The sequence below is a fragment of the Solanum dulcamara genome, chromosome 8 (genome assembly GCF_947179165.1).
Source record: "Solanum dulcamara chromosome 8, daSolDulc1.2, whole genome shotgun sequence".
NCBI lineage: Eukaryota > Viridiplantae > Streptophyta > Magnoliopsida > Solanales > Solanaceae > Solanum > Solanum dulcamara.
In genome coordinates this window covers 28,093,006-28,114,970 of record NC_077244.1, presented here as the reverse complement: position 1 = coordinate 28,114,970, position 21,965 = coordinate 28,093,006, and the positions used below count along the sequence as shown (strand labels likewise).

Genomic DNA, 21,965 nt, shown 5'->3' with positions numbered 1-21,965 from the left:
CCGTTTGAGTTGAAACAATAAGAGGATTTATAGGAAGACTGACTATTTGTTTTTGTGAAGGCACCATATGGTGCATATAGAGTTCCGATATTTATTTTCTTACTTGTACGTCCAAGTTGCGCTTTAGTTTGTAATATTGTTCCTTTTTTTTCACACAAAAAAAGAATGTAACATCAATTTTTCTCTCGTATAAATGCTGATAAATTGAGCATCTGTCTGACAGATAATGATCTGCTTGTTACAACAGATGCTTTGGTCCGCCGATGTGGTATCGATCGCTCTTTATCGTCTTACTCCTTATTAGTTTTATATTGATATTTCGTATTGACTTGAGAGTGATGAATAAGGAGTAAAACTAATGAAAAATTCAAAAAATACTTAGCATAATCGTTCTAGTTGAAACAATAAGAGAATTTACAAGAAGACTGACTATTTGTTTTTGTGAAGGCACCATCTAGTGCATATAGAGTTTCGATATTTATTTTCTTACTTGTACAGCCAAGTTGCGCTTTAGTTTGTAATATTGTTCCTTTCTTTTTCACATAAAAAAAGAATGTAACATCAATTTTTCTCTCGTATAAATGCTGATAAATTGAGCATCTGTCTGACAGATACATGATCTGTCTGTTATAGCAGATGCTTTGATTCGCCAGATGTGGTATCGATCGCTCTTTATTGTCTTATTCCTTATTAGTTTTATCTTGATATTTCGTATTGACTTGAGAGTTGATGAATAAGGAGTAAAACTAATGAAAAATTCAAAAAATACTTAGCATGATCGTTCGAGTATGTTCACTAAAAAATTGTTGATTTGTCCGACAGATACATGATCTGTGTGAGTTAAAACAATAAGGAATAAGAAAATTTAACACTTGTAGTCTTAAATTACAATAAGTGAATTTAACACTTGTAGTCTTAAATTACAATAATTGTTTTTAACACTAACTGCATATTTAGAGTTCAAGTACGTTTATCGGGACAAGTAGTCTTCTTGTGGCCGACTTGTTGCTAAAAGAACATTTGTTTCGCTTTTCAAAACCTTCACCAACTGTTGATATCGGATATTTGTCCCTCGAAAAAGCACCTGCATTAGTCATATACTTGACACAAACACGATCATGTCCGCAACTCAATTCACCTCTTCTAATGATAGTTTCCATGAATTTGTCAAAGGTAACATCACTGCTCACAAGCATTGTTCGAACTGTATCATTTTGAGAATTCCATCTCCACGATTTCTTGTCATCTACCCACTTTCCAAAATAATCAACAAGTAAGACAACTCTTGTCATGATTTTGTACCTACATACAATAAATAATGTAACGTTATTAGAAACTAGTAAAATGAAATATTATTGCAAACATGAAAATAAAAAACAAAAAAATCTATAATGAATCTGTCGGACTAATTACTATGATCGGTCAGCTATTGAATAACATAGAGGACTGATATATAATCGGTCAGATCGATGGTTAATCGGTCTATTACAGACCAGATTCCATCGACATAGTAACTCTACAAATATATAAAATCCATTTGTGTACCTTCAAACTGAGGTCTTTATACTATCTTTTAATAGAAGCCCAGACTAATGCTACTCCAAAATAATCTTTAATCGGATTTAAATTAAGCTTGACTATTTATTTAAAATTTTAACACCATCTTTCTCCAAATATAGCTTGTTGAAACCAACTTCACTAAAAATAGAAGAGTTTTAGGACCTCAATAACACACAATCATATGCACAGAGGGTAGATTGAGAGTGGAAGAAGAACAATAGAAGAAAGAAGAAAAAAAGATGTTGAAAGAAATTTTGGAGGGTTTTTCTTATTTTTATTTTTTATTGTTGATTTTGGACCAATTTGTAGTTCATAAAGGATGAGTACTAATCTGACATAATAATTAAATTCTGAATCACAACTAAATTAATTTTTTTTACCTAATCTAAAAATGGATATTTCACTAAAAAAAAAAAACTTGAAACCCTTTTAATTAAATAGAAGACTTAAATGGATTAAAAGGAAGAGTCCCATAAGAGCACTTACTTTTTTTTATTAAAAGAAAAGAAAAGGAATGTTATGTGAAGTGGTTCTTAAAACCCGACCCGCTGGATCATCTGTCGAGAAAGATAAACTGTACGTTTGTGCCCTAATCATATCCAAGATCTCTTACTGTCTGTCTCTCTTCTGCGAGCGAACTAGAAAGTAAAAATAGGAACAAAATAAGAGGCTTTCATAGAGCTTCTGAGAAAGACAAATCAAGTAGGGATTACAGAGACAAACACCGTAGCTCCAAGGATAAGCACTATGAACATGATCATCGCCATCATCACCATCGTTCGAAGCATCGATCCGAAGACGGCCACCACCGATCTGAGAGAGAGGGAAGCCGAGAAAGAGCTCATTATCATGATAGATAGAAGGAATCCGTGGAGAAAAAGCATTCGCATAAGAGGAAAGACCGAGCAGAAAGTGTGGATAGAAGCAATGCGGATGACAAGAGAGCTAGAGTTTCTGACAACAAGAAGGAGAAGAGGAGGACTGAGGATGAGAATGGTAGGGATAAACAGAGAGTTGATGATGGAGATTGGAGGGATAAGGATGAGGAGAGAGGAGAGAGGAGAGAGGAGAGAGGAGGAGGTTTGAGGATAAAGCAAAGGAGGAGGATGTGGAAGTTGATGAAGAAAGGAGGAGAGGTGGATTTGAAATTACAACTTCCAAGAAAGAGCCAAAGGAGGAGCCAACTGATAATGTCCAGGATGAGGCTGTTGGTTCCATTGCTAAGGTGTGTTACCTAATGCATATTGTTCATCATTTTTGAGTTATTTTGCTTATTTCTTGCTCCCATATATATTTATACCAACTGTGGTGTTCACCTCAGCTACTCCACATGGTATTTGCTCCAGTAATTGTGTTCCCTAATATGTCCACTAGGGCTCAAACAGATGAGAAAAAAATATTGCCTAACCTTTTCACCGTAGACATTCAAACCATGGTTGACAGTCCAACTTAATTGATCTCTTGGATGCTGGCTTGTTTTATGTATTTTATGCAAGTCTTGCTTATTAGATGACTATATTTCTTTTCATGATGTTGTATGGGTTGTTTGTATAGTTTAAATATTACTTATGTTACGCCTTCGCACAATGATGTTCTCGGTGTTGAGAGCTACTATCTTTTATTCTCGACATTTGATGGATAGCTTTGGGGCATGATTGAAATTAGACAACTTTTTAAACTTCAAGTGCAGACCTCAAGAGCAAGACTACCCTCATATATTGACTTTCTATACTATCTATTTTTCAATCCCCATGATGCCTTATTCTGACCTGTTTTCTGAAAATATTGTTATCATGTGTTCTTGCATGATATGTTTCTTATACACTATTTATGGTGCATCGAGTTGTGGCAATTTTAACCAAATTTGTCTAACTCGACTGCCCGTAATCAACCCGCCCATTTAAATTATGGGTTAATATGGGTGAACCCATTTCCAACCCGTGATAGAATGGGTCGAGAATGGGTCAGATGCGGTTTAAGAAAAAAAAGAATTTCGCTTTAAATTGTTGGGTTAAGGATCTCTGGCGGTGAAGATGTTCAGCTTTTGCTAGAGTTTGCAGTCCAGAGATGTAGATAAAACAAAATACTATTAATTTGTGAATGATAAAAGAAATCATATCAAGTAAAATGATAAAGAATGAGACTCACGTTATCAGGTCATTGAATGGGAAACAAGCAATATTAAACTAATTTGATTATTTAAAAGAAAATTAGAAGAAATCCCCCATAGATTCTCTTTAGTAATTTGAAATTGACAATGAATCCATTTCGCGTGGGTCTTAAATACATGCAGAAAAATACAAAAAAAACTTATAGAAAGAAAGATAACATAAACTTGATCCAATATTTTATTTTATCTATTTATTTTTCATGTCCCCGAGGGTTTATCAGAAAGTACCTCTTAACCTTCGCAAGGTAGGAGTAAGGCTGTGTACACACTATCCTCTCCAGACCCCACTTGCAGGAATACATTGGGTATATTTGTTGTTTGTATTCATTTTTCATGTTCTAATTTTCTTGGAAGATTTTATAATCATTTATGGTGAAAATTTCTAAATCAACTTATTTTCCCATAACACCTATATAATATGGGTTAACCTTGCCAACGAAAGCAAGAGATTTGCCTTCTGGGTAGAGCTTGTCTCACCGGGCTTGCGTAGTGTGGGTTACCTCTTGTGTGTGGTTTATGAGCTATTGCATAGGAGTGTGGTTTTACCCGGTGCGCACCCAAAGGGTAGCGGCTGCGTGTTACCCTTGTCATAAAAAAATATGGGTTAACCCATTTTCAATCGTCCTATTAAGTAGTCAACTCGTTTTTCACCCGCATGAAATATGAGTGGGTTGCGTTATGTTCAAACCCATTTTCAATCCGAGCTATTGTATTGGAGCAAAGGTTTTATCCTGTGTGCACCCAAAGGGTAGCGGCTGCGATTTTTTCTTGTCATAAAAAATATGGGTTAACCCATTTTCAATCGGCCTATTAAGCGGTAAACTTGTTTTTCACCTGCATGAAATATGAGCGGGTTGCGTTTTGATCTTTTTTCTCAAACCCATTATCAATTTGACCAAATTCAACACAACCCACCCATTTGCTGCCACTAGGTGTGACTTTATTGGAGTAATAGTGTTCTAGACACGTTTAATATTCTGATAAAAGAATAGTTATCTATATTGAAAATAGAAATAAAAAAGGAGAGTTGAAGTGTGAAAACAAAGTCTCAGGTAGACAATTTTATGGCGTCCGCTTCCCAAAGATAACAAAGGTGTGTAAAGTTTTCGATTAGTTTGACGCAGATTGGTCCTTGAGTGCAAAGGAGCTCTTTCTAACCCACTCTTTATTCCCCATTTCCCCTATTGCTTAATCAATGTATTTCAAGTAATTGCTAGTAAAATATGACATGTATGCCCCTTGTTTTTTCGATGTTTGTTCCTGTTCCAGAGGATAAAAAGAGGACTACCTAGAGCATTTAACTCCCTATGTATATTTATGGGTTCTTGGGGGTCAAATTATATTTGGTCTTGTAAGTAGTCTTACCTTGAATTTTCATAATAAGTTGTTTCCATGACTTGAACACGTAGAGATAATGTTCTAAGAAGCGAGCTTTATGAACATAAGCAAGCATATTGCGCTTCGAGGCTGTGAAGCGCCGCGACATCAATGAAGCGATCATTTCATGGTCGTGTTTGCTTCATTTTTGCTTCAAAAAAGAGGGACTTGATTGGAAGAAAAAATAAAGTTGGAACTTGTTTTTTAAGAAAAAGGTTGAAGAGCATTCTTTGGCATTTTATAGATATAAGTTGTTTTCATGACTTGAGCACGCAAAGATAATGTTCTAAGAAGCGAGCTTTATGAACATAAGCAAACATATTGCGCTTCGAGACTGTGAAGCATCGTGACATCAATGAAGCGATCGTTTCATGGTCTGAAGTGAGCGATGTGAAAGTGTTTGCTTCATTTTTGCTTCAAAAAAGAGGGACTTGATTGGAAGAAAAAATATAGTTGGAACTTGCTTTTTAAGAAAAAGGTTGAAGAGCATTCTTTGGCATTTTATAGATATAGGCTCCAATTCAATGATTCCATCATTTGTTCATAATCTCTATTGATTTAACGTTCAACCTAGGGTTCAAATTTTTATCCTCAGTTGTCTTCATCTGGGAGACCTACCTGTGGTTTGAAATTCGCCAGATTTGTTTCCTTCTTTCTTCTTCTTTGTCGGTAGTAATACTTAACCACTTCCACTCAAGTATTCCATCTTCTTTGTCAAATCAATCGATTTTTGTGCTCATATTTGACCTGTTGGCAATTCAAACACCGTAAAATACGGCTAACAATGTCCTTAATCCAACGCCACTAATAGTGTTGTTTCAAGTTAATATAGATCTTTGTAACCCAGGATGAATTGAATATGAGAAACTGTGAGTGTCTTCAAGTATCACTTGCCTCATATCAATAACATTAGGCATACAGATCGAGCCTTGAAGCCATATAACCCCATCCCATTAATAATTGCCTTAGAAGCACCCCTTGCTATATCATGTCTCTAAGTTCAAGCCAATGACAACCCTCGTATTGATGAGCTTTTACCCACTCAATCATAGATGACTGGCAATGACACCAGCAAGAATCTTGCTAGATCAGAAATATCAAATATGACAAATCTGCTAGCAAAGTCTTGAATATCTTTCGCTAAAGGACGATCTTCAACAGATAAAAGTGCCAAGCTACCCATACGAGCTGACTTTCAGCTCAGGACATCCACCACTACATTAGCTTTGCCCAAATGATGGAGGATAGTAATGTCATAATCCTTAAGAAACTTAAGCCACCTGCACTGCCTCAATTGAAGTCCTGCTATGTATTGTAGGATGCAAAGATTCGTGTATACCTCACATTGTACACTGCACAAGTAATATCTCCAAATCTTTATGCAAATACCACCGCCTCTAAATCCAAATCACGAGTGAGATAGTTCTTTTGGTGCACCTTTAGCTATCTCAACGCACATGCAATCACTTTCCCAAGCCTAATGAATAGAGAACTATAGTACAAAGTAAATTCCTCAGATTTTGTTGGCAAAATCAAAATTGACATTGTGGTCAATATGACCTTTAGATTTTGAAAAATCTTCTCATACCATTCGACCATCTGGACAATACACCCTTTTGTGTCAAATAGGTCAAAGGAGCTGCTAGGGAGGAAATCCTTCTATGAACCACTTGTAGTAAATTGCCAGGTTAAGAAACATAGAATCTCATTAGGCATAGTAGGTCTAGGTCATCTATAAACCACCTCATTCTTCTCAGGATCAACTTTAATGTCCTCTCTAGGCATCACGTAACCCAAGAAGGATACTTAAATCAGCTAAAACTCTATTCTTAAAACTTGGCATAAAGCTCCCAAATACTTGAGAATTTGAAGCACAATCTGCAGGTGTGCGTGTTCTCCCCTACTACGAGAGTACATGAGAATCTCATCAATGTACACAATGACGAGGGTATCCAATGTCATCAAATCCATAAAGACTACAATGTGTTTTGTCAAAACCAATGTCATGACGAGTGTTGAAAGTTGTCTTAGGAATATCTGAAGCCCTAGTCTTCAACTTGTGATATCCTGATCTTTAATCGATATTTGAGAACTATGTAATTGATCAAATAGATCAACAATGCTAGGCAAAGGATATTTATTCCTTATGGTATTAGTGATCTTGTTCAACTTTCTATAATCAATATTTTATCAAAAAAAAAACTTTCTATAATCAATACACATGCTCATTGTGCCATTCTTCACAAGACCACCATAGGGCGAGTCACTTGTATAATAAACTCTTTGCTTAACAAATTTTGCAATTATTCTTTAAACTCCTTCAATTTAGCACACAACCTCCTATAAGGCATAATAGAATTGTTTGTGTGCCCGGTACTAAATCAATACCAAAGTTGATATCACGATCAGGTGAAATGCTCGACAAATTTGTATGGAATACATCAAAGAATTTCCTAACGCAATGTATTGTGTCAATAGTAGTGGACTAAACTGATGTCCTGAATATAATGGACTAGACAACCTTTACCCACCATAAGATGTGCCTTCATGAACAAATTTACCTTGTTCGAGGGTGATTTACATACTTCACTCCAAACCACACTACACCTAGAATAGCCAAAGCCACAATCTTGACACGTGTCCAAAGTCACATTGCTAGAATACAACCGATCCATATAGATTATCACCTCAAAATCAACTGTATCCAATAATAAAAGATCAATCATCGTATCACAACGATGAATAGAAACCAAACAAGACTGATAAGCTCTATCTACTATAATAGCATGGCCAATAGGTGTGGGCACATAAACAAGAATATCAAGTAACTCACACGACATACTTAAACCAAATGCAAAATACAATGACACATGAATAAGTTGAACTTAAATCAAATAGCATAAGAGCGTTTCAATGACAAACTGAAATAATACCTGTGAGGATTGCGTTTGATGCCACATAGTTCAGGTCAGCTAGGAAATGCTTATGACGGGCTTGACCGCCTTAGTTTGAACTCTACCTCTACCGCATCCCCTAACTGCTTGAGAATCGCCTCTAGTAGGTTGTGGAGCACCCCGAGCTGGCTGTGGTGTCGCAAAACTAGTTGGAGGCTGAGTTGTAATAGGAACAACTGCTTGTGGAACACCTATTTGGAGTCTGGGACAAAACCTCTGAATATACCCCAACTACCCACACTCATAAAAGAAGTAAGCTTAGGAGTACCGCTTGATGTGACTGATGAGGCTGCCTTGATAACCCATAGAAGCATTATGCAACCTATCTCGGTGGTGCGCTGTGAGACATCTACAAAGCTGAATGCACTAGCCCAGGGGCCTCTATCAACATAACCTCTCAACCAATGAAACCACTAAAGCTGTAGGGCCTCTTGTCCTCGAGTTCCTCTCTCTCCTACTTATGAACATTTTCAAACCGTCTGGCAAGTGGCGATATCAACAACCTGTATGAAGGGAGTGCCAAACTCTACCTCTCATTCTAGGTTCACTCTATAGCTTTACTCGAGGTCGTTGGTGAACCTCTTCACCTTCTCCTCTACTGGTAGCAAAATGGTAGCATAATAAGACAATTTTGTGAACCTCATCTCATACTCATTCATAGTTATGGAACCCTGACAAAACTGCTTGAACCACCTGTGTAGATCATCCCCTTCCAACAGAAATAAATCTCTAAGAATATTTACTCGAACTGAGCCCAATTGAGGAGGTAACTCAAGCTGATCTCATCCTCTTGTATGATCTTCACCATAATGCTGCATTCCTAATGAATTGGCAAGTACTGAACTCAAACCCATGGCTCTCAAGTAGGCCCCAAATAGACAATATCTTTACACTGCGATCTAAGAAATCTTGAATATAGCTCATTGTCCCTTCACCTTGAAGGAAAGATGATGCAATTTTGGAAACTGTACATTCTATCATGATCATCCACAATTGTAGGAGCCCCTATCACGGATGGAGGTACTGTAATAGGCTGCTGTTCAATGCCAGGTGCCAAGTGGTGGTGCCATATAAGACGATACAAGAGTCGGAAACATAGGTGCATCTTGCTAAATCAGAGTATGTGTGGCTGGAGTCTGTGCTCTTATACAACCCTGAATTTGTGAACCATTGGAGCTATAGGTGACGTCCCAATAGAACTTTCCAACAACCTCAAGATACGGTCAAAACGTCCTGAAGTATGGGCGTAGCAATAAAGCTCTCAGGTGCTTGATGCACGTCTGGAGCAATAGGTGGATCAATTGAATCTTGATAACATAGAAGTTAGCACTCTGATACTAGTGGATAAGAATCATGTAAGGATCTAAAAACTTGTAAAAGAAAAATCAAGAAACTTTATGCTTCTTGGCCATAGTTGTAGTCTATGCACTCTTAGTGAAGAATAAAGATGGTGTGTATTACGAAAAGGTCCTGAAATGCTCTGTCCGCTAGTGTCCTTCAGCTAGAAACACCTCCTATTCTTTCCCACCCTCCTAAGCAATTACTTCTGTGATAGCTGTCTAAACCTTTCTATGGGAGAAAAAGTCTTTTTCATTTCAGGAGACAAGGCGTGCGAACTTAAAAATCTCGTGGATAAGCAATTACGATGGTACTCTTTGATAGAGAGAGGCAGAAGATTTACAAGCAAAATCAACAGTGATTATCAAAATCTCAAATGGGTATGTGATGCTCTCATACAAGCATTGAAAAGTTCAGGGGATCTCTATAGAAGGTGGGGGAGAACAAAGAAACATCTCTATAGGGTTTATCAGAATTACAATATACATGGCAGATTCGTAAGAGTAGAAGTGTGGCAGGTATGTCCAAAGCATCTGTGATCACCCAGAGATAAGTCACAACAATGGATGGACAAATGTAGATGAGAAGATTATCCATTTTCTAGGGAAGATAAACACACACGAGCCAATGCACCCTCCACCCCTTTGCTGAAATCTTACTATATGACAACAAACATTGAGGGGTCATTTGGTTGTTGGTTAGAGTTATGCAAGTATTAGTAATACATGTATTAGTTATGCATGTATTAGTTATGAATGTATTAGTTATGCATGTATTAGTAATGCAAAGTTTAATTATGGAGGTATTAGTAATGCAAGGTTTAGTTATAGCTTATAAAAATAAAATACTATTAATATATTTCAAATATCCTATTTTATATAATGTAAATATTCTATCAATATGTTGCATATATTGTTTATACCTTTTTAGTATACCAAATATATAAATTATGTATAAATTCACGTCCTAAACAAATTATAATACCTGCTAATTAAATATGTGGAATATATTTAATAATATATAGTGCTAATATATGATTAGCATATGCGCCGTCAAAATATATACAATCCAATTTGTAATATTAATAAAATATTTACATTTGAATTTCAAATGGAAAGAAATAGAAATATGTTCGTATATGAAAAGAAATAAGAAACAAAATAGTTAGGAAAATATAATTGTTATGTAAAATTCTCAATAAAAAAGATTTTAAAATAAATCAATTGGGGTAAATGTGTAATTTATTATTTTAATACATGTATAACTACCCACATAACTTATTCCACCTTCTACCCCGTATAACTTATACATAGATTCCCTCATAAGTTATGTAGGTATTAATTTTGTAGGATTACAAAAAAACCAACCAAACATAGTAAAACTAATACAACTTTTTATACATGAATAAGATGTATCTTATACAGTAACGAAACGACCCCTGAAAGCTAGCCGGACATCCCTCAGACAGCGCGAACAAAAATGGAGGTTGATTCACACCCACTCTCCAGGTGTTTAGTTGGTACTTTCAACAATTCTTTCCACCTTAGCCCCAACTCAAATACAATTCAAAAATGGTTTATTTTCGGATGGAGAGTCATCGCTGGTCTTAATGTAACTCCAATAGATCACCATTGTTTTCTTTTTGAGTTCCATTCCAGACAAGAGGTTGAGAGAAGAATCAAAGCATGGGTTTGGTTTTGGAGCTGCAGATATCTCTCTCTACTTGGTGGTCAATGGACACCAACGCCACTCCAATTGAAAGCAGGCTGGAAATACATGGGTCAAGGTATTCATAGTTCCTCTGAATAAGTGGACTTTAGATATTTTCAAGAAATAGGGGATAAAGATGGATGTTTTATTGTAGTTGACAAGGACACAAAAAATGAAACCCATCTCTATTAGGCTCGGATCTATATTAGGAACTCTGGGAAGGAGGATTCTGGCAAGTTTGAATTTCGAATTCAAAGGTTGGATTTTTGAATTCTCGATTGTGCTGGAGAACCGGACATAACCTTTACCCACTGGACAACTCTTTGAGTCAGCAATGGCAAAGAAAGCGACAGCACCAGAAGCTTTGTATCCCACAAGATACGAGGATATCGTATCCACAAGTAGGGCACGTGCGGAGCAGGTGACACACTTGCTAGAGGTTCAAACAAAGCAAAGACTTCTTTTAACGGGCAGGGTCTTTTAAGTGAAAATAAATTATATTTCTCGGACTCTTCAGAAATTCGATAGGTGCGTGTCGGATCCTCCAAAAGTAGTGCATTTGAGCAACTTAGAAAATAAAAACAAAAGGGCAAATTCAAAGGGAAGAAGATTTTGGGCCTTAATAATGGTATTACTCCAAAGGCCCAAGCAAGGGCAAACAACACTTAAACCCAACAAGGCAAAGTCCAGGAAAGCTACCAATTCTAAATTTGACCCTTGTATCCTCAAGCTTCCTCGATGCGCGAAACGGTTTTCTTCGACCCCCTCTGTGTGGAAATTCAATCCCTCAATTGCAATGCTTTGGTTTGAACAGAAAAAACCCAATCGAAGCATGATGTTGATGATGAAGCCAAGCTTAGTAAGCTCTCCAATTCTTCATGCAACACGAAATTTTCCCAATTCACAGGATTTCCAATCCTCAATGAATCAAACTCAGGTGCTTCTTCTCTTTCTCTCAACATTTATCTTCCACCACCATGGTATGACAGTGAAGATTTATGCATGCAACCAGTGGATACCCCATCAATGGTGGAAACCTCCAAGTCGACAAAGATTACTATGATGAAAGCTTGTAAGGCTTTGGGGATGAATGTTCTTGGGTTCAAACATGAAATTTCTGGACATAATTATGTGAATGAAAGAGAGGAGGAGAAACCAATCTCAAGAACATGAAAAAAGGACGGGATTCAAAAAAAGGGAAGAATAAAGCAATCACTGAACTTAGAAGATTGAACTGGGGACTCTAAGATAGCAGTGGGAAGAAGGAAAGGGACAGGTCTGAAAAAGCTCACTCAAGATGAGAGTAAAGCTTATTGGCTTGAAGTGCAGGGTCTCCACAACAAAGATAAGAGAAGCACTTTGGAATCTCTTTTTCAAAAATGGGGGAATAGGTGAATTGACTGGGAAGAACTCAAAGCACTTGGCACCCAAGGGGGGATTCTAATTATGTGGGACAAAAGACCCTGGAAAAGTGATGATTTTGAAGCTGGGATTTTCTCTTTCCTGTAGATTTGAAAGTTTAACAGATGATTTCAAATGGGTTCTCTCTGGGGTATATGACCCTCATACTAACCATGAAAGAACTGTGTTGTGGCATGAACTTGCAGGCATAAGGGGATTGTGGTCTGATATGGGGTCTGATATTTGGGTAATTGGGGGTGTTCTCAATGTCTGCAGGTTTGGAAGTGAGAGACTAAACTGCAATAGGAGATCCTGTGCAATGATGGAAATCTCCAACACCATTCTGGAGTTAGATCTTATTGACCCTCCACTTCAAGGGACACAATACACCTGGTCAAGAGGGGAGGAATTTCTCCAAGCCTCAAGAATTGACAGGTTTTTGTTTTCACCAGAATGGAGTGAGATGTTCAATTCCATAAAACAATATGCTCTACCTGGAGTGTTCTCATAGAACAAGCCTATTGTTCTGGAAAGTGGGGACTAGGAGGCCACACCTTCTTATTTCAAATTTGAAAGTATGTGGTTAAAACGGATGGTTTTGTAGAGTTGGTAAAAGATTGATGGGATTCTTATACAGTAATGGACACTCCAGATTTTATCCTATCTAAGAAGCTAAGAAGTCTTAAGAATGATATCACAAGATGGAACTAGGAAGTTTATGGAAAAACAGATACGAGAAGATCCAAGGCTCTAGTAGAGTTGGAGAGGCTAGAGCAGATTGCTGAACACAAAGCTCATACCCCAGATGAAAATGTTTTGACACTAGACTTGAGATTGGAGTTAAAGAAAATTGCAATTGCAGAAGAAATATCCTGGAGACGAAATTCCAGATGCTTGAAGTCGAAAGGAGACAAGAACACAATTCTTCCAGAGGATGGCCAACACCCACAGAGAAACGACTGCATTGACAAATTAGAGACGTACTTGAGGAAAAAGGGAGGATCAGGGATGGTATGTTGGCTTTCTATGTGGATCTCTACAAAGAGACAGAGCTTTAGAGACCCTCATCAGATTTGGAAGGGCTGGCGACACTCAATACAGTGGAAAAAGTGGAGCTAGAAGTACCTTTCACTGAACTAGAGATCTACGCAGCTATGTTGGTCGGACTCTTCAAAAATGTCAAGGGGTGCGTGTCGGATTCACCAGAAGTAGTGTATTTTTGAAGAATCCGACACGGGTGCGGCATCGAAAGTGAAGAGTCCGCGCACTTATCTTTGCAACACTTAAATCATGTGCCCCTGACAAAGCACCAGGGCCACATGGATTCACCATGGCTTTTTTCCAGAAATGTTGGGACTTTCTAAAGGCAGATTTGTTGGAAGTTCTTAACTACTTTCATCAAAATTGTCCGTTGCTAAGATCTTGCAATTCCACATTTGCATTCATCCCAAGGAAAAAGGGGGCAATAGAACTCAGGGATTTCAGGCCCATAAGCTTGATAGGGAGTGTTTACAAGCTTGTGGCATAAATTCTATCTGAAAAAGATTGACAAAGCTGGTTGAGAAACTAATTTCAGGCCAACAGAGTACTTTCATGAAACACAGACAGATGCTTCCTTGATTGCAAATGAGGTGCTAGACTGTAAAATCAAATGTGAGGACAGTGGAATTTTTTGCTAATTGGATATTGAAAAGGCTTTTGATCAATTAAATTGTGCTTACTTAGTCAATCTCCTAAAGAAGATGGGATTTGGAGATAGGTAGATAAGGTGAATTTACTTTTGCATATAACAGCGAAATACTGTCCTGATAAACAGAAGCTCAGTGAGATTCTTCTCCCCACAAAAGGGTCTTAGACAAAGAGATCCCTTCTCCTTATTCCTTTTTATACTAGCCATGGAGGGTTTCACTCAGTTGTTGGATAAGGCAAAGGAACTACAATGAATTCATGGGGTTCCAAATAGGTAGGAACCAACAACTGCAATTAGCGTTTCCCATCTTTTGTATGCACAGATGACACCTTGATATTTTGTGGAGCAGACAACAAGTGTCCAATCTCAATCTTACTCTTTTGGTCTTTGAAACCATCTCTGGATTACACATCAACATGAACAAAAGCACCATCTCCCCTATGAATGATGTTTCCAATCTAGAAGAGCTGGCAGAAATCCTAAGCTGCAAAACTCCACCTACCTGGGATTACCCCTAGGTGCCAAATTCAAATCTGTTGATATTTGGAATGGAAGACTAGCAACATGGCAGATGCAATCTCTCTCTATGGCAGTCAGGCTCACTCAAATTAATAGTGTCCTAGACAGTACCCTTATGTACTTCGTGTGACTCTTCCCTATGCCAAGTTTCAGTTTCAAAGCAGATAGACTGATTGAGAAGAAGATTCCTATGGAAGGAAATAGTCAGACCCACAAATTCCCGTTGTTGAAATGGCAGAGAGTAATTCAACCTAAGTCACAAGGGGGACTAGGTAGCAGAAGTCTAAAACTCCACAATCAAAGCATGCTAATGTAGTGGCTATGGAGGTATAGCCAAAGTGAGACAGGACACTGGAAGGATATCATTATTGCTAAGTATGACGTCCAAAGCCACAGTACTTAAAAGAAAGCAATGAAGCTTATGGTGTAGGGAGCTGGAAACATATCAGCAGCTTGCAAAATGAATTTTTTCAGCAAGTTTCTTTCAAGCCAGGGAATGACTACATGTTAGATTTTGGGAATACAAATGGCTTGGGGACACAATTTTGGAAGAATCCTTTCCAGGTTTATTCCAGATTGGTAGCACCAGAGAAGCCAACATTGCTCAATACCAGAAAACAACAGCTGGTCCCCAAGCTTCAGAAGAAACCTTCAGGACTGGGAATTTAATGATTGCCTCGCATTTCTAGAAGCACTAAGTGGTTATAACATTGATGATCTCCAGCCAGACAAAATCCAATGGGGGAATTCTAAGGGAGGCATGTACACTGTCAAAGAAGGTTAAAATCACTGGATTACACAGAATACCATTCTGGGAGATTGGCCTTGGAAGCATGTTTGGAGGACTAGGCATCCCTTAAGTCTCTTATTTCACCTGGACAGCTCCAAATGAGGCATGCTTAACACAAGACAATCTCAGAAGAAAGGGCATCATCCTTATAAACAGATGCTTCATTTGTCAGCAGAACAATGAAACTGTCAACCACCTTTTGTTGCATTTCCCAGTGGTAGCTGATATATGACAACTTTTCTACTCTATGCTGGTCTTCAACGGGTCATGCCCTTATCTATTAAAGATGCATATTTAAGCTGATGTTTTTGGAGAGTAGACAACCATCAAGAAGATCTGGAAAATGAAGTAATATAAAGAAAAGTCAAGAAACATACGGAAGCTAAAATAAATGTAAAGAAATGAAATAAACTGAAACTTAAGATATAACGAATTCAAGAAAGTGATTCTTGAGTTCAAGAACGGATCAAGTTCAAGAACTTCAAGATAAGTCTATTCTTCAATTGACTCCTAGCAACAACAATTAACCAACAAGGAACTAATCACCTTTGGTAGAGAATTAATGTAAGAGATGGATTATGGATTACTCTAGCATGATCATGAGCAGGTCCTAGACTGAGCCATAGTGCGAGCCTTGGTCGGTACACTAGCCTGTCTTCTTGGCTTGCTCCTACCTTCGGTAGTAGTCCAACATTTGGTTTTTGCCCCCAGTGTTGCGCTGACGCTGTAGAATGTGTCCTTACCATCTGTGAGGGAATACAACTTGTGTTATCAAAGGTGAAAAGCGCAAAAAACCTCTAAGGTCCATTGGGGCTTTAAGCGCAGAGCGCAAATAAAGTGTGGGCTTTTATGAAAAAAGGTGCAAAGGGAGAAAAAGATACAAATTTATATGTTTAGTCCAAGACCAATAATTATAAACATGAATGACAAATATATGACCAAAGAAATTAAAAAAAAGGTATGATAAAGTGAAATATCAATTGTTTAGTGTCACTTCTTCAAAAGAGGCTCATTGGCTCAAGGAAAAGTTTGCCTTAGAACCTTGATGACCACACTGAAGTGCACATAAAGCGAGATGAAGCGCTAAATACGTTTTGAGCCTCTCTTCAGGGCTTAAGCGCGCCTTTGACAAGACCGAATACAACATAGAAGTTCAAATTTTAAGATGAAACAAGCATCATGTGATAAAGAGAGAAGAGAATTTGTTTCTCGAAGATGCATACCAATGTCTCTGTGCCGATCTACAAGACTTCTCATGACTTGCAAGATCTAGTAACGTAGAGCGTTGATAACACTTTGTCATGAGCCAATTTGCCTAAGCCATGATGACACCTAACCCAACCCGTTAAGTGAACCCAAAAGCCTACGGTTTCCTATTAATTACCCAAAAGACATGAATAAGTTTGAAAACAAGTAAATATCAGAATGACATAAGTTTGAATAAAAAATAGTGTGAAAGTGTTTACCCCTAAGAGCTGGTGTCACAAGTCATGAGGGTCTACTGGACTAACAATACATCAATCTCAAAATACAAGTATTGTCGGAATGAAAATAGTAAAGATATCAAGATAGATGGGAACTCCAAGGTGCTGCAAAATATGCCTACCAGCTCATCAGACAGTCGCTAGTCAGCTCCTCTTCACTCCTGGGCTCTGCTGGAGCACGGATCAGTATCTTTAAAGAGTGTAGCAAGTGCAATATGAGTACACAAACATGTACTTTGTAAGGATCATCAGTCGCCCCCAACAAGGTAGTGGTGAGTGTTGGACTGAAAATACTCACTTTAAACAACTTGTACAGTGGGTATATATTGACAAATAATCAGCATAGAATAACATCAAAGATACGTACAACTACAACACAATCAAATATGCACAAATACGACATATATGAGATGCATAAATCATGAGTTAGAATCAGATATGCATTGATTGTTTAAGGACATAAGAAGGGAAAAAAAGTTGCTACAAATCTTCCCTAATTGATTTTGACAATCTTGTAGAAGAGTAGTATGATGATCCATTTATGTTTTGATTTGCTTGTCCTATGAATGAATTTTTTGCCATCTACTTTTTAGTTTTTAAATTGTGATTATATATATTGTGTCTGTGCAAGGTTTATTTTGGTCAGGCCCAGTCTCTTTTTGTGGTTTGCGCTCTGAAAAACATCAGTGTTCTAAAGGTCCACTTCTGATTAAGAGATTCGGTCGATAAAATTCTTCCGTCACATTGTCACATGAAATTATTGCAATGCTCTGCTCGGGACCGAGTCTTAACCTTGGAAGATTTGGATAGCTTATTTGACTTGCCCATGTCTTTGTTGTTTTTTGTGTGTTTTCCTTTTGATTGAGAAGTGCTGTGCATTTTTTTTGTTTATCTTGAGATGAATACACGGTCCTTTCTCTGCGAGTGACACTTTAGTGCTCTCTGGGATTTTTGGGCTGAATTTTCCCTGACCTTAATTTTCAGGGTGTGACAATGGGATCATACAATGTGACATCAAAGACTTTGCCTGTTAACTACTTGGCTCATGGTGATTCTCCAGCTACCAAGGTATCTTTGCTTTCTACCACAAATGAAAATAAGGGAGTTAATATTAACTGATCTCATCAGATTCCTGGGAAATCTAGTACAGATGGGACAGCTTCTGGTGCTGGCAAGAGTGGGAGCTTATCTCCTGATGCTTTAGCAAAAGCAAAGAGAGCTTTACAAATGCGAAAGGAGTTGGCTGAAAAGCTTGAGAAGATACCTGCAGTAAGTTGCTACATATGAATATCTATCCCATTTCTGTTTTGCATATTGTTTTTCTTTTTGGTTGTTGGATCTCTTTTGCTCCCCATCGTGGTTCCTTTGCCCGAGGATGGTTTCGGGGGGTGGGAGAGCAAAAGGATATAAACGGAAGATTACAGTTTCCACTTTGCTATAAACATATCATAGTCTTTGTAACTGTGCTCATTTTTATCATGTAGCTAAACAAGAATAAGGGCCCCAACTTTACTAGAGAGGGACTTCCACAGGTGGGAGCCAAGGAGAGCCTTCAACCTTCAGCTAATGCAGGGATTTTTCCCACTCCAGTTGCATCTTCTGATGCAGGGGTATTTCTAACTCCTGGTTCAGCACTAAGCACATCAAATCCACCACCCAGTGGTTTGCCTCATCTTGTGGGGCTCACAGCACAAAAGTATGAAGCAGTAAAGCGTGCACAAGAGCTTGCTGCTAAGATGGGATTCCGACAGGACAGAATTTGCTCCCCTCATTAACATGTTTCCAGGGCAAATGCCACCAGAGGTTACCCTTCAGCCAAAGCCTGCAAAAGCCCCCTGTTCTTCGATTGGATGCCCTAGGCAGGGAAATCAATGAGCAGGGAAATATTGTCAATATGCCTAAGCCATCTAGCACCCTTAAGGTATGGCTCATTTTTGTTCTGGCTTCCCTTGCTCATATTTTATTTGAATTTCTGTGTTTAACCTGGAGCATATGTGCAGGTGAACAGCAATAAAAAGAAACAAGAAGCATTTCAAATTCTCAAACCTGAACTTGAGGTTGATCCTGAGAAAAATCCCCATTTTGATCCAAGCATGGGCATTGACAAGAACAAAATTTTGAGGCCCAAGAGGATGACATTTCAGTTTGTGGAGGAAGGCAAATGGTCCAGAGATGCAGAAATAATCAAGTTAAAGGTACTGAATTTTTCTTGTCATGGTTGCTGCTGCTGTTGGGGTGCGACCCTTCCTCGAGTCCTGCGTGAGCACGGCATGCTTCCTGCACCGGGCTCTGTCCTTTTTTATGGTTGCTGCTGCTGTTTTTTGTTTAACTTAAGTACTCCCTTCTCTGTTCTTGTCGCTTCCTAACTTGTTTTGATCATGTTGCAACATTTGTCTTTAGAGCCAATTTGGTGAAGCAAGAGCCAAAGAGCTAAAGGCAAAGCAAGCACAGTTGACCAAGGCTAAAGCAGAGCCTGACATAAATCCGAATCTCATTGAGGTATCGGAAAGGGTTATCGCCAAGGAAAAACAGAAGGAACCTATTCCTGAAGTTGAGTGGTGGTAAGTTGATCTAACTGTTTTTCAATGTGAATATCGTTTTGCTTTCTAGTACACTTTTGTATGTCTCCTGAGTTCTCATTGTTGGGGCCACAGTGTGGCTTGGGAGCTTGAACTGATGGTCTTGATATTAACTGTAAAATGAGAGCAACTTGGTATGTGGTAGATCCTGATGTGCTTCAGTGATCTGTCTCTCTATGATTCACCAAGACAAGGAGTACAGAAAGAACATGCATTATGCAACCTCTCCACATCAAATTACTCCACCTCCCTCCCTCTGGCAATATCTTTCTGCAGAACTCTCTTCACGAGTACCTGTAATGTGGATTGTAATATACTTGTGATGTTGCAAGCTTCTTTGGTTTGCTCTATCTTTTACGTATGCTTAACCTGCTATAAACTTCTGGAGCTGAAAATTAATGAAATATTGACTAGAGGTTAAGTTTTTTTTTTTTTTTTTTTTTGCTCTTGTTACAGTCTGTTTTTCCTTGAAATTACTGTTTCTTTTGTGCTTGCCCTTATTTTCTTGTCTTGACCTTCCAGGGATGCTCCTCTGTTACGATCTGGTTCTTATGGTGATATAGTTGATGGTAATTTAACTAACGAACAGTTGAAGATTGAAAAGATCACCATATATGTTGAACACCCTCGCCCTATTGAGCCTCCTGCTGAACCAGCTCCACCTCCTCCCAACCGTTGAAACTAACCAAAAAGGAGCAAAAGAAACTTCGAACCCAGCGAAGATTGGCCAGAGAGAAAGAAAGACAAGAAATGATACGACAAGGCCTGGTAGAACCACCAAAGCCGAAAGTTAAAATGAGCAATCTAATGAAAGTTCTTGGCTCAGAAGCCACACAGGATCCTACAAAGCTTGAAATGGAGATTAGAAGTGCTGCTGCTGAGCGTGAGCAGGCTCATGTGGACAGGAATATTGCTCGTAAGCTTAATCCTGATGAGCGTCGAGAGAAGAAAGAGAGGAAACTTTTTGATGACTCAAATATCGCTCCAGAGACTATTGTTTCAGTATATAAAATTAATGACCTCTCCCACCCACAAACCCGCTTCAAGGTGGATGTTAACGCTCAGGAGAATCGTTTGACTGGATGTGCAGTGATCTCAGGAGGTATTAGTGTTGTTGTTGAAGGTGGGAAAAAATCAATCAAGCGATATGGGGAACTTATGCTTAGGAGAATTGATTGGGCAGCTTCTGGTAAGAAAGAAGATGATGAAGGTGAAGGTGAAGGTGAAGATGAAGATAAGCCTCTCAACAAGTGTGTGTTGGTCTGGCAAGGGAGTGTTGCTAAATCAAGCTTCCATAGGTTTTTTGTTTTTGACTGCAGGACTGAAGCTGCTGCTCGTAAAATTTTTGCTGATGCTGGGGTTTCTCATTACTGGGATCTTGCTGTAAACTTTAAAGATGACGAATTTTAATTAATTTGAACGTCCTGCTGTCTCTGCTAAACCTGATTTTCTAGTCTCATGCTGTTCTATTGCAATTGGGGTGCTCTTATTGTGGAATGATGTTAGAGGAGAAGAAAAGCGAATACTTCAAGGACACTTGTACTTTCATGTTCTTAAAAGAGCACTTACTACTCTTAACCTGTGCTGTCCAAGGCAGGGATGGTTGTGGAACCGTGATCGGCGTCTTCCACTATTTTGAGTAGATTCTACTTGTTATTATGTACTCCAACTACTCGTAGTTCAAGATACACCTTTCTTTTTTGAACAATGTGTAACAACCACTTTTTTTCCGAGCTGAGCTAATGTAGTGCACAACTCCATCAGCATCTGGTGACTACCAGGCGGTCGATAAAGGGTGTTAGTGTGCTTGAAGCTGTATGTTTTCTATATATGTCTGTCCTTTTCTTTGTTCCGATGCAATGAGTTGCTTCCTTTTGTTCGATATTACTTATTAGATGTAATAACTGTTGGTACATTTGTTTGTATCAATTGGCAAACAGTAGCTTTAAATTCCTAAAATGCCATTATATAAATTGCTAGAGTCGAAGTACTTTCCTGTCTATTACCTATCTCAAGTTCTTTTACATTCTCCTTGAGAAAGACATTTTATAGTTTTATTTTAAGAGTACTTCTGAAAATTATCCTACATCTCTTCCTTGAATGTTTCACTTTATGAATATCATACGAATGGAAACGTATATTTGAGAAAATAATGAAGATGAAGTGTGTTGGAGGGTGAAGAGGACACAAATCATTGTGGAACGCTTGTGTAATTTGTTCCTCCTTTTTTTCTTAGGGAAGCCAATTTTCATTTATTTTTAAGGAATTTTTTTTTTAATTCTTATTGACCAAGTGTTAGAAAATTGTAAAAACGTTTTCTACCTACCAAACTACCAAAGGCATCCTTGAAGGGAAGTTTTTGAAATTTACCTAGTATTTGTGATTCATGTGGC

At 38.2% G+C, this 21,965-nt stretch overlaps 1 pseudogene; it reads left to right on the top strand.

Annotated features, from left to right (window-relative positions):
- The first annotated feature begins 2,156 nt into the window (after positions 1–2,156).
- Positions 2,157–21,338, top strand: LOC129898956 (protein RDM16-like; annotated as a pseudogene).
- The last annotated feature ends 627 nt before the right edge of the window (positions 21,339–21,965 follow it).